Below are 12,021 nucleotides of genomic sequence, written 5' to 3' on the forward strand. Positions count from 1 at the left end.
ACTTTACTCAGAGCAAGAATTCCAGGGGACATTCCAACTTCTCATGCAATATGAATCTCCACTGACAATAACCCTCCATTCCAATTAAACCTGTTTTGCCGGTGTCATCCCATCTCCCCTTTCTGCACTGCCCCCTGCAGCAGCTTCTCTTAGATCAACACTTGCAGAGGCTTTTCCCCCTCTCGGTGCATATTCAAACATGTATTCAGTGTCACTGTGATGTCACCAGTTCCAACCCAAGTCTCTAGGTTACTGGCCATGGACACAGAAGCATTTGGAACTCCAGAGCCACCAATGATCCCTGGTGCATGGCCTCAAGCACCTTCCATCTTCTCCATAAATTATTTTGCCCCTAGAAAGTTGCCATTTTTGCAACAGCTCAGAGCCTGGTTTGGCCCCAAGTCAGGCACTGATAGTGCTGCACCACCCAAAAAAGCAATTCCTGTTCAATGGGGGCAATTTTGTTTGATCAATTGCCTCTCCCAGAGTATCAGTCCAATTTGAAGGAAATCATGTCCAAATATTTATGGTAGGCTAGAGACTATGGTATGTGTGCCATAAACTTCCCTGTCATTAAAGGTATTTTTAGGAATTTAATGTCCCTCATAACTGACTTATGCAAACTTTCAGGCCCTTCCTTGCCTGTCATATCTTGAGGAAGCCCATGCTATCTATCCTACGTAATTCTACAAAACTTTGTAGGTCTCACTCTTACTAATACATCTAGTTATAGTAAGTCCATCTCTCTCAGAGGCCCCCCAAATAGTGTCAAAAGTTATTTCTAACATATTCTCAAGGGTCAGCAAGGCACTATCAGTTACAGTTTAGCAACCACTACAAGGGTGCATTCTGTTTCCATTGCCCAGACACAAATGGAGACTATACTAGTATTTGTGAAGATACCATGGACAGGGGCCCCAAAATGTAATCCATGTCTTCAAAGAACTGTAGAAGTGCTAGATCTTAGGCAAAAGTGAGGAGAAAGACCCTTTCTCCCAACTTTTCCACCTAGAACCCTGAGCCCCTATTTTAAGAAGTCTTGCATGAAAATAGCTCCATCTTCTATGGTTGACCACAGTTCATAGGCACAATGCCTGCTCTTTTGTTTGTTTTAAGGCACCAGGATCACTTTCATCCTGGATCTCTAATCCTTTTCTTTGCTTTATTCTTCTCCACACCAGTTATCAATATCTGTTATCCTGTATTTTTGCTTATTTATTTTATGTATTATTTATTTATATTTTACTCCCAACTAGGGTGTAAGATCCATTAGGGCAAGAGATTTGTTTTCTCTTTTTTTTTTTTTTTTTGAGACGGAGTCTTGCTCTGCCACCCAGGCTGGAGTGCAGTGGCCGGATCTCAGCTCACTGCAAGCTCCGCCTCCCGGGTTTTTTACGCCATTCTCCTGCCTCAGCCTCCTGAGTAGCTGGGACTACAGGCGCCCGCCTCGTCGCCTGGCTAGTTTTTTGTATTTTTAAGTAGAGACAGGGTTTCACCGTATTAGCCAGGATGGTCTCGATCTCCTGACCTCGTGATCCGCCCGTCTCGGCCTCCCAAAGTGCTGGGATTACAGGCTTGAGCCACCGCGTCCGGCCGAGATTTGTTTTCTTCACTGCCATGTCTAGCACCTTGAATAGTGCCTGGCACATGGTAGATGCTCAATAAATATGTGTTGAATAGATGAATCTCCAACTCTGCTTTTTCTTCAAGAACATTTTAGCTTTTTCAGTTGCAGCCATCTACTTTGGTAATCTACGGCTTATGGTCACACTATTAAGTGGCCCTGTTGGTGGCCTTTCTTGAGCAAAGGAATGCTTACTTCAGAGACAAATGGAAGTCTCCATTTCTTACAAAATAGAAAAGTGCTTGCAGCTTTGAAATGACAGCTGTCACCTACCCACCCCTCTAACCTCCCTTGGCATATTCCACCACTATCCCCATCAAAGTCTCAAAGATACCAGGCCAAGTTTTGTCAGAACTCAGGGTCAAAGAAATGCACGTTCTCTGCTCCCCTCAGCATTATCAGGGAATGGGATGAAGTCAAGCCTGTATCTTCATACTGCATATTAAGGAGAACTCCTGATTTATATTCTTATTCTGCTGGAGGCAGCCTCAAAAAAAAGTACCCTGTTTCTGGTTATAAGAGTAGTAGCCAACTGAGAAAGGGACATTATGAGCATAGAGATTACTATGCTTTAAATCTAGTGTACCTCTTCTCTTCATATTCCTAAACTGGTAGACTATGGTGATTTAGGGTAGTGTTAGCACCGAGTTACACGTTTTACTGTAATAAAATTGAGTCCTTTTTGTCCCTTGCTGCCTGCTTTCCTTGCTTCTGTTCTAAAACCAAACCAAATAAAAACTCCCCACATTGATCAAATATATAACAAAAGATATATAAAGATCAGCCTTCCCAGGAGAGTAAAACTAAATTAAAACCAAACAGCAAACATGGATCAGAAAAATAATATTCCAGAAATTGAGGTTAGTCTCTAAACAACCTAAGTGAGACATTTTTAGTAAGGTCTTGTTATTCTCCACAGTGTTGTCTGGGTCTCTAAGACACAGAAGGGAACAGTATGTGAGATTTACTGGTAATTGCCTGGATCAAATGAATTAAACCGGGATAGATTCTCCTCAGAGGATGATCCCGAGTCACATATCCAATCTCCCATTCATCCCAGTTCATCCATCGCCATATCACACACTGGCTTCCAGCTGCTTCTTATACTATTAAAAACCAATTCCCTCTTACCAAAGGCATTAGAAGCTTTTGCTCCTCATTAGAACAATGAGTATCATCCAAGACACCTCCAGGTATATTAAATAATAAACTGTTCACAATTTCACATTATTCACATTGAAATCACTGATGTTTAAATTGCAGGGAGATCTGTGGGACATAAGCTTCTCTGGTTCATACTTGTGGACTTAAACTAGTGTGTTAGGCCGGGCGCGGTGGCTCAAGCCTGTAATCCCAGCACTTTGGGAGGCCGAGACGGGCGGATCACGAGGTCAGGAGATCGAGACCATCCTGGCGAACACGGTGAAACCCCGTCTCTACTAAAAAAAATACAAAAAACTAGCCGGGCGAGGTGGCGGGCGCCTGTAGTCCCAGCTACTAGGGAGGCTGAGGCAGGAGAATGGCGTAAACCCCGGAGGTGGAGCTTGCAGTGAGCTGAGATCCAGCCACTGCACTCCAGCCTGGGCGACAGAGCGAGACTCCGTCTCAAAAAAAAAAAAAAAAAACTAGTGTGTTAGGGGAGATTCTCTTCCTAGAAAGGAGAGATTGTGGAGAAAGATTCTAAGAGATGGAGATAATGTAATTTGAAACTTACTGCTGTAATTTGAGATCTAAGACCTAAAGGAAGAAAGCAAATAGTCAACAAACTCCAGCCTGGGCGGCACATCAAGTATTTTAATGTAATGCAACTGACATTTCAGAAAAGCCATGGGCTAAGAATGTATATTTAAAAATATGGCCGGGTGCGGTGGCTCACGCCTGTAATCCCAGCACTTTGGGAGGCCGAGTCGGGTGGATCACCTGAGGTCAGGAGTTTGTGACCATCCTGGCTAACATGGTGAAACCCCGTCTCTACTAAAAACACAAAAAATTGGCCAGGCATGGTGGCAGGCGCCTGTAGTCCTAGCTACTTGGGAGGCTGAGGCAGGAGAATGGCGTGAACCTGGGAGGCAGAGCTTGCAGTGAGCGGAGATAAGGCCACTGCACTCCAGCCTGGGCGACAAGACCAAAACTCCTTCTCAAAAGAAAGAAAGAAAGTATATTTTTAAATAAAGGCTAAGCCTGGGCAAGGTGGTTCATGCTTGTAACCCCAGCACTGTGGGAGGCTGAGATGGGTGGATCACGAGGTCAGGAGTTGGAGACCGACCTGGCCAACATGGTGAAACCCAGTGTCTACTAAAAATACAAGAATTAGCCAGGTATGGTTGTGGGTGCCTGTAATCTCAGCTACTAAGGAGGCTGAGTCAGGAGAATCGCTTAAACCTGGAAGTGGAGATTGCAGTGAGCCAAGATTGTGCCACTGCACTCCAGGCAGGGAGAGAGAGTGAGGCTCCATCTCAAAAAATAATAATAATAATAAAAAAAAGCTAACATTTTTCCAAATTTGAAAGCTCAATAAAATCCAGGCAGAATAAACAAATAAACCCATTCCCATGCACATCATAACCAAGTTGCTGCAAACCAAGGATAAAGAAAAAAATTCTAAAAGCAACCAGATGAAAAAGATACATTATAGGCTAGTTGCGGTTGCTTATGCCTATAATCCCGGCACTTTGGGAGGCCGAGGCAGGTGGATCACCTGAGGTCGGGAGTGTGAGACCAGCCTGACCCACATGGAGAAACCCTGTCTCTACTAAAAATAAAAAATTAGTGGGCGTGGTGATGCATGCCTATAATTCCAGCTACTCAGGAGTCTGAGGCAGGACAGTTGCCTGAACTTGGGAAGCAGAGGTTGCAGTGAGCCGAGATCATGCCATTGCACTCCAGCCTGGGCAACAAGAGCGAAACTCTGTCACAAAGAAAAGGAAAGAAAAGAAAAGAAAAGAAAAGAAAAGAAAAGAAAGAAAAGAAAAGAAGAAAAGAAAAGAAAGAGGGAGGGAGGGAGGGAAGGAGGGAAGGAAGGAAGGAAGGAAGGAAGGGAGGAAGGGAGGGAAAAAGAGAGAGAAAGAGAGAGAGAGAGACATATTACATACACAGCAGGGGTTGGCAAACTATGACCCCTGGGTCAAATCTAGATCACTTCTTATTTCTGCAAAAAGAAGTTTTAGTGGAACACAGCCATATACACTCATTTATGTATTTGCTATGGCTGTTTCTGTGTTACAATGGCAGAGCTGGTAGTTGCAACAGAGACTATACGGCTTGCAAAACCTAAAAGATTTACTGTATGGACGTTTACAGAAAAGTGCGTCATCCGTGATGTAGAGGAATAAAAAAATAAGGCCAGCAGATTTCTTATAAAAGCTATGTAAAGTGAAAGACAAGATTGAGCCAGAATTTTTTCTACCTCGCAAAAATGTCTTTCAAAAATAAAGGTGAAATAAAGACTTTTAAAAATACCAACAAAGGTGAAGTGTTAAAGGAAGTTCTTCAGGTGAAAGAAAAATAATAACAAAAATTTGACCAATATAAAAAGATAAAGAGTGTGAGAAGTGATAAATATAAGCAAAATAGTTAAAACATTTTCTCACTATTTATTTATTTATTTATTTAAAAAAGAGTCTTGCTCTGTCATCCAGGCTAACGTACAATGGTGCAATCACGGTTCACTTCAGCCTCAACCTCCCAGGCTCAAACGATCCTCCTCCCTCAGCCTCCCTGGTAGCTGGCACTACAGGTGTGTGCCACCATGCCCGGCTAAATTTTGTATTTTTTTTTTTTTGTAAGAACGGGGTTTCACCATGTTGCCCAGGCTGGTCTTGAACTCCTGGGCTCCAGTGATTCTCCCACCTTGGCCTCCCAAAGTGCTGGGATTACAGACGTAAGCCACTGCACGCAATCTCTCACTTTTTAATCTCTTGAAAAAATAAATGACTATTTAAAGTAGAAATAATAAATATCCAGTTGGGTTTTAGCATACATAGAAGCAGTATGTATGACAAAAACAACAAAAAACATAAGGGAGAAACTGAAAGTAAATTGCTATAAGATTTTTACACTATTTGAAAGTAGACTATGATATGTTACAGGTGTGTATTGTAACTCCTAGAGCCGCAGTGTCCAATCTGCTAGCCTCTAGACACAGATAGCAGAGGAATAGTCTTCCAGGCAGGAGATTGCAAGGGCCTGAGTATGGCATTACTTGGGGAAATAGGGAGAAAGAAAAGGATTAGAGAAGCATCTGTGGGTATTAAGAGACTGTGGTAATCTTCCTATTGTGAAAAACATGCAATCATTTCAGGATTCATTCAACTTTTGGTTTGGAGGTAAAATGTGGGTGGTAGAATTGCTGAAATAGCACTGAGCTGGTCTCAGGGATATGTAAATCTGTTTCTTCCCAAGCTAAACTCAGACAAGTAAGACTCTCTTCTGGTTTTTAAGGCTTCCTGGAGAGGAGATGCAGGCTCCTTCCTCTCTCACACATCCATCACTCTCAAGCTTTTTAAGAAATCTAACCTAAATGCCTCATCCTGCATGTTGACCTCACAGTGGAAGTGGGAATAATGCTAGTTTGTCTCAGAGTTAAAAATCCTTTGAGGAGTTCTTTCTGGCTTTTCCTTCTCTCACAGTGAGCTCCAGCCTGGGCGACAGAGCAAGACTCTGTCTCAAAAAATTTAAAAAAAAATGGATACTCCTAATTTTATTCAATATTAAACTTTAAAATTTGTGCCACATTATTGAAGTATTACTTACTTTGACCTACAAGAATTGTATAGTTAAACTAAACATAATTTTAAAATAAAACAATTTACTTAAAATAATATAATTCTCCTTTAGTAAAAGTAGCTTTATATAAAGAGTTTGGCTTCAAACTGTCATTGCTGTTTATTGCTGGATGAAATTCCTCTCTTTGGCCTTCATTCTCCAGAAACAGGCATATTTCAAATCACATTTAAATTAATAATTTGCAACAAGTTCCTGATGTTTTACAATTCTTTCACACTTGTGGAAATTCTTCCAAATGCATTAAGCAATACTACTTTTTGTCTGGTTAGATGGAATTCTTAACTGGGCCCACTTTCTGGCACGTGTGTTATCAATTTCTCTGAAAACAAGATCTTGAGAGCAGTGCCAAATCCTGAGCCTAAAGCTTTCCCCACGGTTGACATTTAAACCAACCAATGCAATCCCTATTTTTTGAAACACTTCTGTAATGCAGCCTAAAATCTGTCTTTAGTTACTTTGCTGCTTTTTCCATCTCAAGCCAAAAATATTTTTAAAAGAATTCCATTGGCCGGGCACGGCGGCTCACGCCTGTAATCCCAGCACTTTGGGAGGCCAAGGCGGGCAGATCACGAGGTCAGGAGATCGAGACTATCCTGACTAACATGGTGAAACACCATCTCTACTAAAAAATACAAAAAATTAGCCGGGCGTGGTGGCGGGTGCCTGTAGTCCCAGCTACTCGGGAGGCTGAGGCAGGAGAATGGCATGAATCCGGGAGGCAGAGCTTGCAGTGAGCCAAGATCACGCCACTGCACTCTAGCCTGGGCAACAAAGCGAGACTCTATGTCAAAAAAAGAAAAAAAAAAAAAAAGAATTCCATCAAAATACAAAAGAAATTATTTGACTTCCTAAAATATTTCCAGAAATAACTTTTTATTTTCTGAATCTTGAATAGCTGAACATCTGGATGCTCAGAGAGTGGTTGCATTTTAGATTAAAATTAAGGCCTTATATATTCAGCGTCAGGGTGTGCCGTATGACATCAGCTTCACAGACTTTGTCTGAGGAGTCATCTTGCTTGGTCCACTGAAGAATAGTCTTTTGTGTTTTCCAGCTCAGAGATTCATCCACAGATCCAAGTTGTTCAGCTTGTCCATAGTCTTCAGTGAGATTATTGGCATCTTCGGAACACTTGTAGCTTACAGTTTAAACACTAGATGTTTACTTATTTGATTTCACATTTTTATTGCTTCTTACACTAAACTTGCTTTATCTTATAAAATACACAAAATAGTTTTACAATACCACTATTAGAAGTAACAATAAAATTACAGAATGAAGCTTAAGAGTTCTTTGTAGTTTGTTTTGATCCTAGAATATATTTCACTAAGAAAAGACAAAGTCTTGTGTTTAAAAGTTATTTGAAATAAATCTTTCTTTTTGGTTATGTTATCAACCTTGTAAACAGCTTTATTTCACTTGTTTCAGTTTTAGGGATTGTTCTTTTTTCTATTTTTGGTTTAACTTAATTTTTGAATATATTAAATGATTATATGATTCTAAAGTTGAAACTACATAAAAAGGTATAGTCAGCCGTATCTCCTTTCCATTCCTTTTTTTTTTTTTTTTTTTTTTTTTGTGATGGAATCTCACTTTGTTGCCCAGGCTACAGTGCAGTGGTGCAATCTCAGCTCACTGCAACCTCCACCTCCCAGGATCAAGTGATTCTCCTGCCTCAGCCTCCCGAGTATCCGGGATTACAGGCGTGCACCAACATGTTCAGCTAATTTTGTATTTTTAGTAAAGGTGGGATTTCACCACGTTGGCCAGGTTGGTCTCGAACTCCTGACTTCAGGTGATCCACTCACTTCGGCCTCCCAAAGTGTTGGGATTACAGGCATGAGCCACCGTGCTGGCCTCTCCCTTCCATTTTCATCCATTTTCCTTCCCTACTCTGTGTAGATAACCACTTTTATTAGTTTTATATTCACTAGTCTTTTATTGCTTTTATCTTTCCAATGCTTCATTTTGCACTAAAGTAGCTTCTCATAAAATATTGTGGCTATCATTCTAGAGCAACACATACAGATATACCTCATGTTTATGGGTTCGTAATACTCCACTATATACTATAGTTAAATACTCAACTGTTCCCCTATTGATGGATATTTGGGGAGTTTCTAGACTTTTGTCACTCAGAATACCACAATGAATACTAACCTTGTGTATATAATATTTCAAATTTGTACATTAGTGTAGAGTCCCCAAAAATATCATTGCTGGGTTAAAGGACAAATTAATCCATTTGTAATTTTGCTAGATCATACTAAATTTCCCTCCTTAAGAACTGTATCACTCTATACTTCTACCAGTAGCATATCACTGTGTCTCTTTTCCCTATAGCTCTAGCAATAAAATGTACTCTCAAGTTTTTGAATTTTTGCCAACACAATAAGAAATGCTGTTTCAATGTAATGTAATTTGCCTTTCTTTTTTGAGTGAGTTGTGCATGTTTTACTATTTTAAGGGCCACTTGCATAAATTATTTCTATCTGTTCATGTCTTGGGCTCATTTTTCTACTGGATCTGTGTCATTTTATTTCTCAGAGTTCTTGCATGTTAGAGAGATTACATTTTATTCTGTGGTAAAAATTGCAATTGTTTTGTCCAGTGACTCATTTGTCTTTGGCTTTGTTTATGGTATTTGGGCCATACATTTAAAAAAAAAAATATGTAGTAGAATTGGGTGGCTGGGGAATTCATGTGTAGATCAGAGTGGAAGCAGGTATGAGAGGGTCCAGCAGCAGAAAACATGGCAGCCAAAGTGTTTGAGTCCATCAGCAAGTATGGCCTGGCCTTAGCTGTTGCAGGAGGTGTAGTGAACTCTGCCTTACATAATATGGATGCTGGACACACAGCTGTCATCTTTGACTGATTCCGTGGAGTACAGGACATTGTGGTAGGGGAAGGGACTCACTTTCTCATCCCATGGGTACAGAAACCAATTATCTTTGACTGCCTTTCTCCACCACGTCATGTACCAGACATCACTGGTAGCAAAGATTTACAGAATGTCAACATCACATTGCATATCCTCTTCCGGCCCGTCGCTAGCCAGCTTCCTGCATCTTCACCAGCATGGAAGAGGACTATGATGAGAGTGTGCTGCTGTCCATCACGACAGAGATCCTCAAGTCAGTGGTGGCTAGCTTTGATGCTGGAGAAGTAATCACCCAGAGAGAGTTGGTCTCCAGGCAGGTGAGTAACTACCTTACAGAGCGAGCAGCCACCTTTGGGCTCATCCTGGACGACGTGTCCTTGACACATCTGACCTTCGGGAAGGAATTCACAGAAGGGTTGGAAGCCAAACAGGTGGCTCAGCAGGAAGCAGAGAGGACCAGATTTGTGGTGGAAAAGGCCGAGCAGCAGAAAAAGGCAGCCATCATCTCTGCTGAGGGCGATTCCAAGACAGCCGAGCTGATTGCCAACTCACTGGCCACCGCAGGAGACGGCCTGAGCTGCGCAAGTTGGAAGCTGCGGAGCGTAACAGCTCTCACGCTCTGGGAACGTGCATGATCTACCTGCCGGTGGAGCAGACTGTGCCCCTCCAGCTGCCCCAGTGAGGGCCCGCTCACCCTGCCTGCACCTCCGCGGGCCAACTGGGCCACAGCCCTGATGATTCTTAACACCGCCTTCCCCGCCACCCTCCATCCCAGAAATCACTGCGAAATTTTGTAAAACAACTTTAAAAAATACATACATGTATATGTAATAGAATTGACTAGTCTTTTATTGATTCTGAGTTTTGAGACATAGAAATGCTTTGCCCGCTATTCCCAGGGGTGCATAGGTAGATTACACAGAAATCTACACATGCCTTCTTCTAGAACTTGTAGAGTTTCCATGTAGTCATGTTTAGCTAACCAAGTCATGTGAAGTTTTTCTTGGATGTGCAGTATAAGCAATGCATCCAATGTTACCTTTTCCCACATGGTACCCAGTTGTCTCAACAGCATATATTTTTAAAGTCCATTTTTCACATTGTTTGATAATGTCTAACATACATTAAATTTTTATATGTACTTGGATTGATGCCTAGACTTTCTACTATGTTCCATTAGTGTGTCTGTCTATATGCACCAGCTTTATACTAGTTTGATTATGAAGGTTTTATAATATCTCAAATGTCTGATAAGACTGGCCCCTCCTCATTGCTCTTCCTTTCAGGACTTTCTTGGATATTCTTGTTTATTTCTTCCATATGAACTTAAGAATCAATTTGTATAACTAAAAAGCAAAGTGAAACAAAAACATCCTTGACTTTTTTGTTGGAATGATGTTATATTTACAAATTCACTTAGAAGGTCTTTCATTTTTTCAAATCTATTTTATGTCTTTGAAGCTATTATATTAACAGTTTTCCTCATAGGCTTTACAATTTCTTTTTACCTTTATACCTAGGAGTTTTGTAATTATGGTTGCTATTACCAATTGGCTCTTGATTCCATATTATTTTCTAACTGATTCGTCCTTGTATCTTATGTATGAAGCCTGTTGTCTTCTGTATATTGCTTTTATATTGTGCTACCATGTAAATTCAATTTTTTGTTTGTGTAGTTTATTCATTGATTTGCTTTTGTTATCTAGATATAGCTATATCATCTACAGTTTTCACACATCCAATAGGTTTCTTTTGTAAAAATGCATTGACAAATACCTCCAACATTATGTTAATGTTATAGTGATGGTGGGTATCCTTGCCTTGTTTCAGACATTACCAGGAATGCCTCCAGTGTTTTCCTATGAAAATAGTAAGGTGATGATAAACAAGATGGTTTATGATGTTAAGAAAATTATCTTCCACCCCTCTTTTGTAATTTACTTTTATAGGAAATGGAACTTTAATTTTTCAAATGCTTTTTCAACCCTAGGAAGAAAATTACATGATTTTCCTTCTTAGATATAATAATATTAGTTATATTAATGAATTTCCTCAATCTTTACATTCCCAAAACAGTTTCTACTTTGTCATGACATACTGTGCTGTCTGATTCAATCTGCTAATTTTTTAGCATTTCTGCCTATGATATTCATAAATGATATTGGTTTGTAATTATCTCTTTTGTATAATCTGTATCAGGTTTTGGTTTCAATGTTATATTTATGTCATTAAAAATTTTTGAGTTGGGATAAGAGGTCTTCAAAGAACATAATTTTAAACAATCTTGGATACTTTTAGAAAGATATACATATATATATATATATATAGGCTGGGCATGGTGGTTCATGCCTGTAATTTCAGCACTTTGGGAGGCTGAGGTGGGTGGATCACCTGAGGTCAGATGTTCAAGACCAGCCTGGCCAACATGGCAAAACCCTGTCTCTACTAAAACTACAAAAATTAGCAGGGCAAGATGGCATGCACCTGTAATCCCAGATACTAGGGAGGCTGAGGCAGGAGAATTGCTTGAACCCAGGAGGCAGACATTGCAGTAAACTGAGATGGCGCCACTGCACTCCAGCCTGGGTAACAGAGCAAGACTCCATCTCAAAACAAAAAAAAAAAAAAGGAGAGAGAGAGAGAGATAGGTTGTTTGTTTGTTCGCTTGCTGGCTTTTTGAGTCAGAGTCTCTCTTCTCTCTCTCTGTCACCCAGGCTGAAGTGCAGTGGCA

General features: G+C 40.6%; 1 pseudogene; it reads left to right on the plus strand.

Annotated features, from left to right (window-relative positions):
• Positions 1–9,161: 9,161 nt before the first annotated feature.
• LOC117091077 lies at positions 9,162–9,972 on the plus strand (annotated as a pseudogene).
• The last annotated feature ends 2,049 nt before the right edge of the window (positions 9,973–12,021 follow it).

Source organism: Trachypithecus francoisi, unplaced genomic scaffold (assembly GCF_009764315.1).
Source record: "Trachypithecus francoisi isolate TF-2019V2 unplaced genomic scaffold, Tfra_2.0 Lachesis_group11, whole genome shotgun sequence".
Taxonomy (NCBI): domain Eukaryota; kingdom Metazoa; phylum Chordata; class Mammalia; order Primates; family Cercopithecidae; genus Trachypithecus; species Trachypithecus francoisi.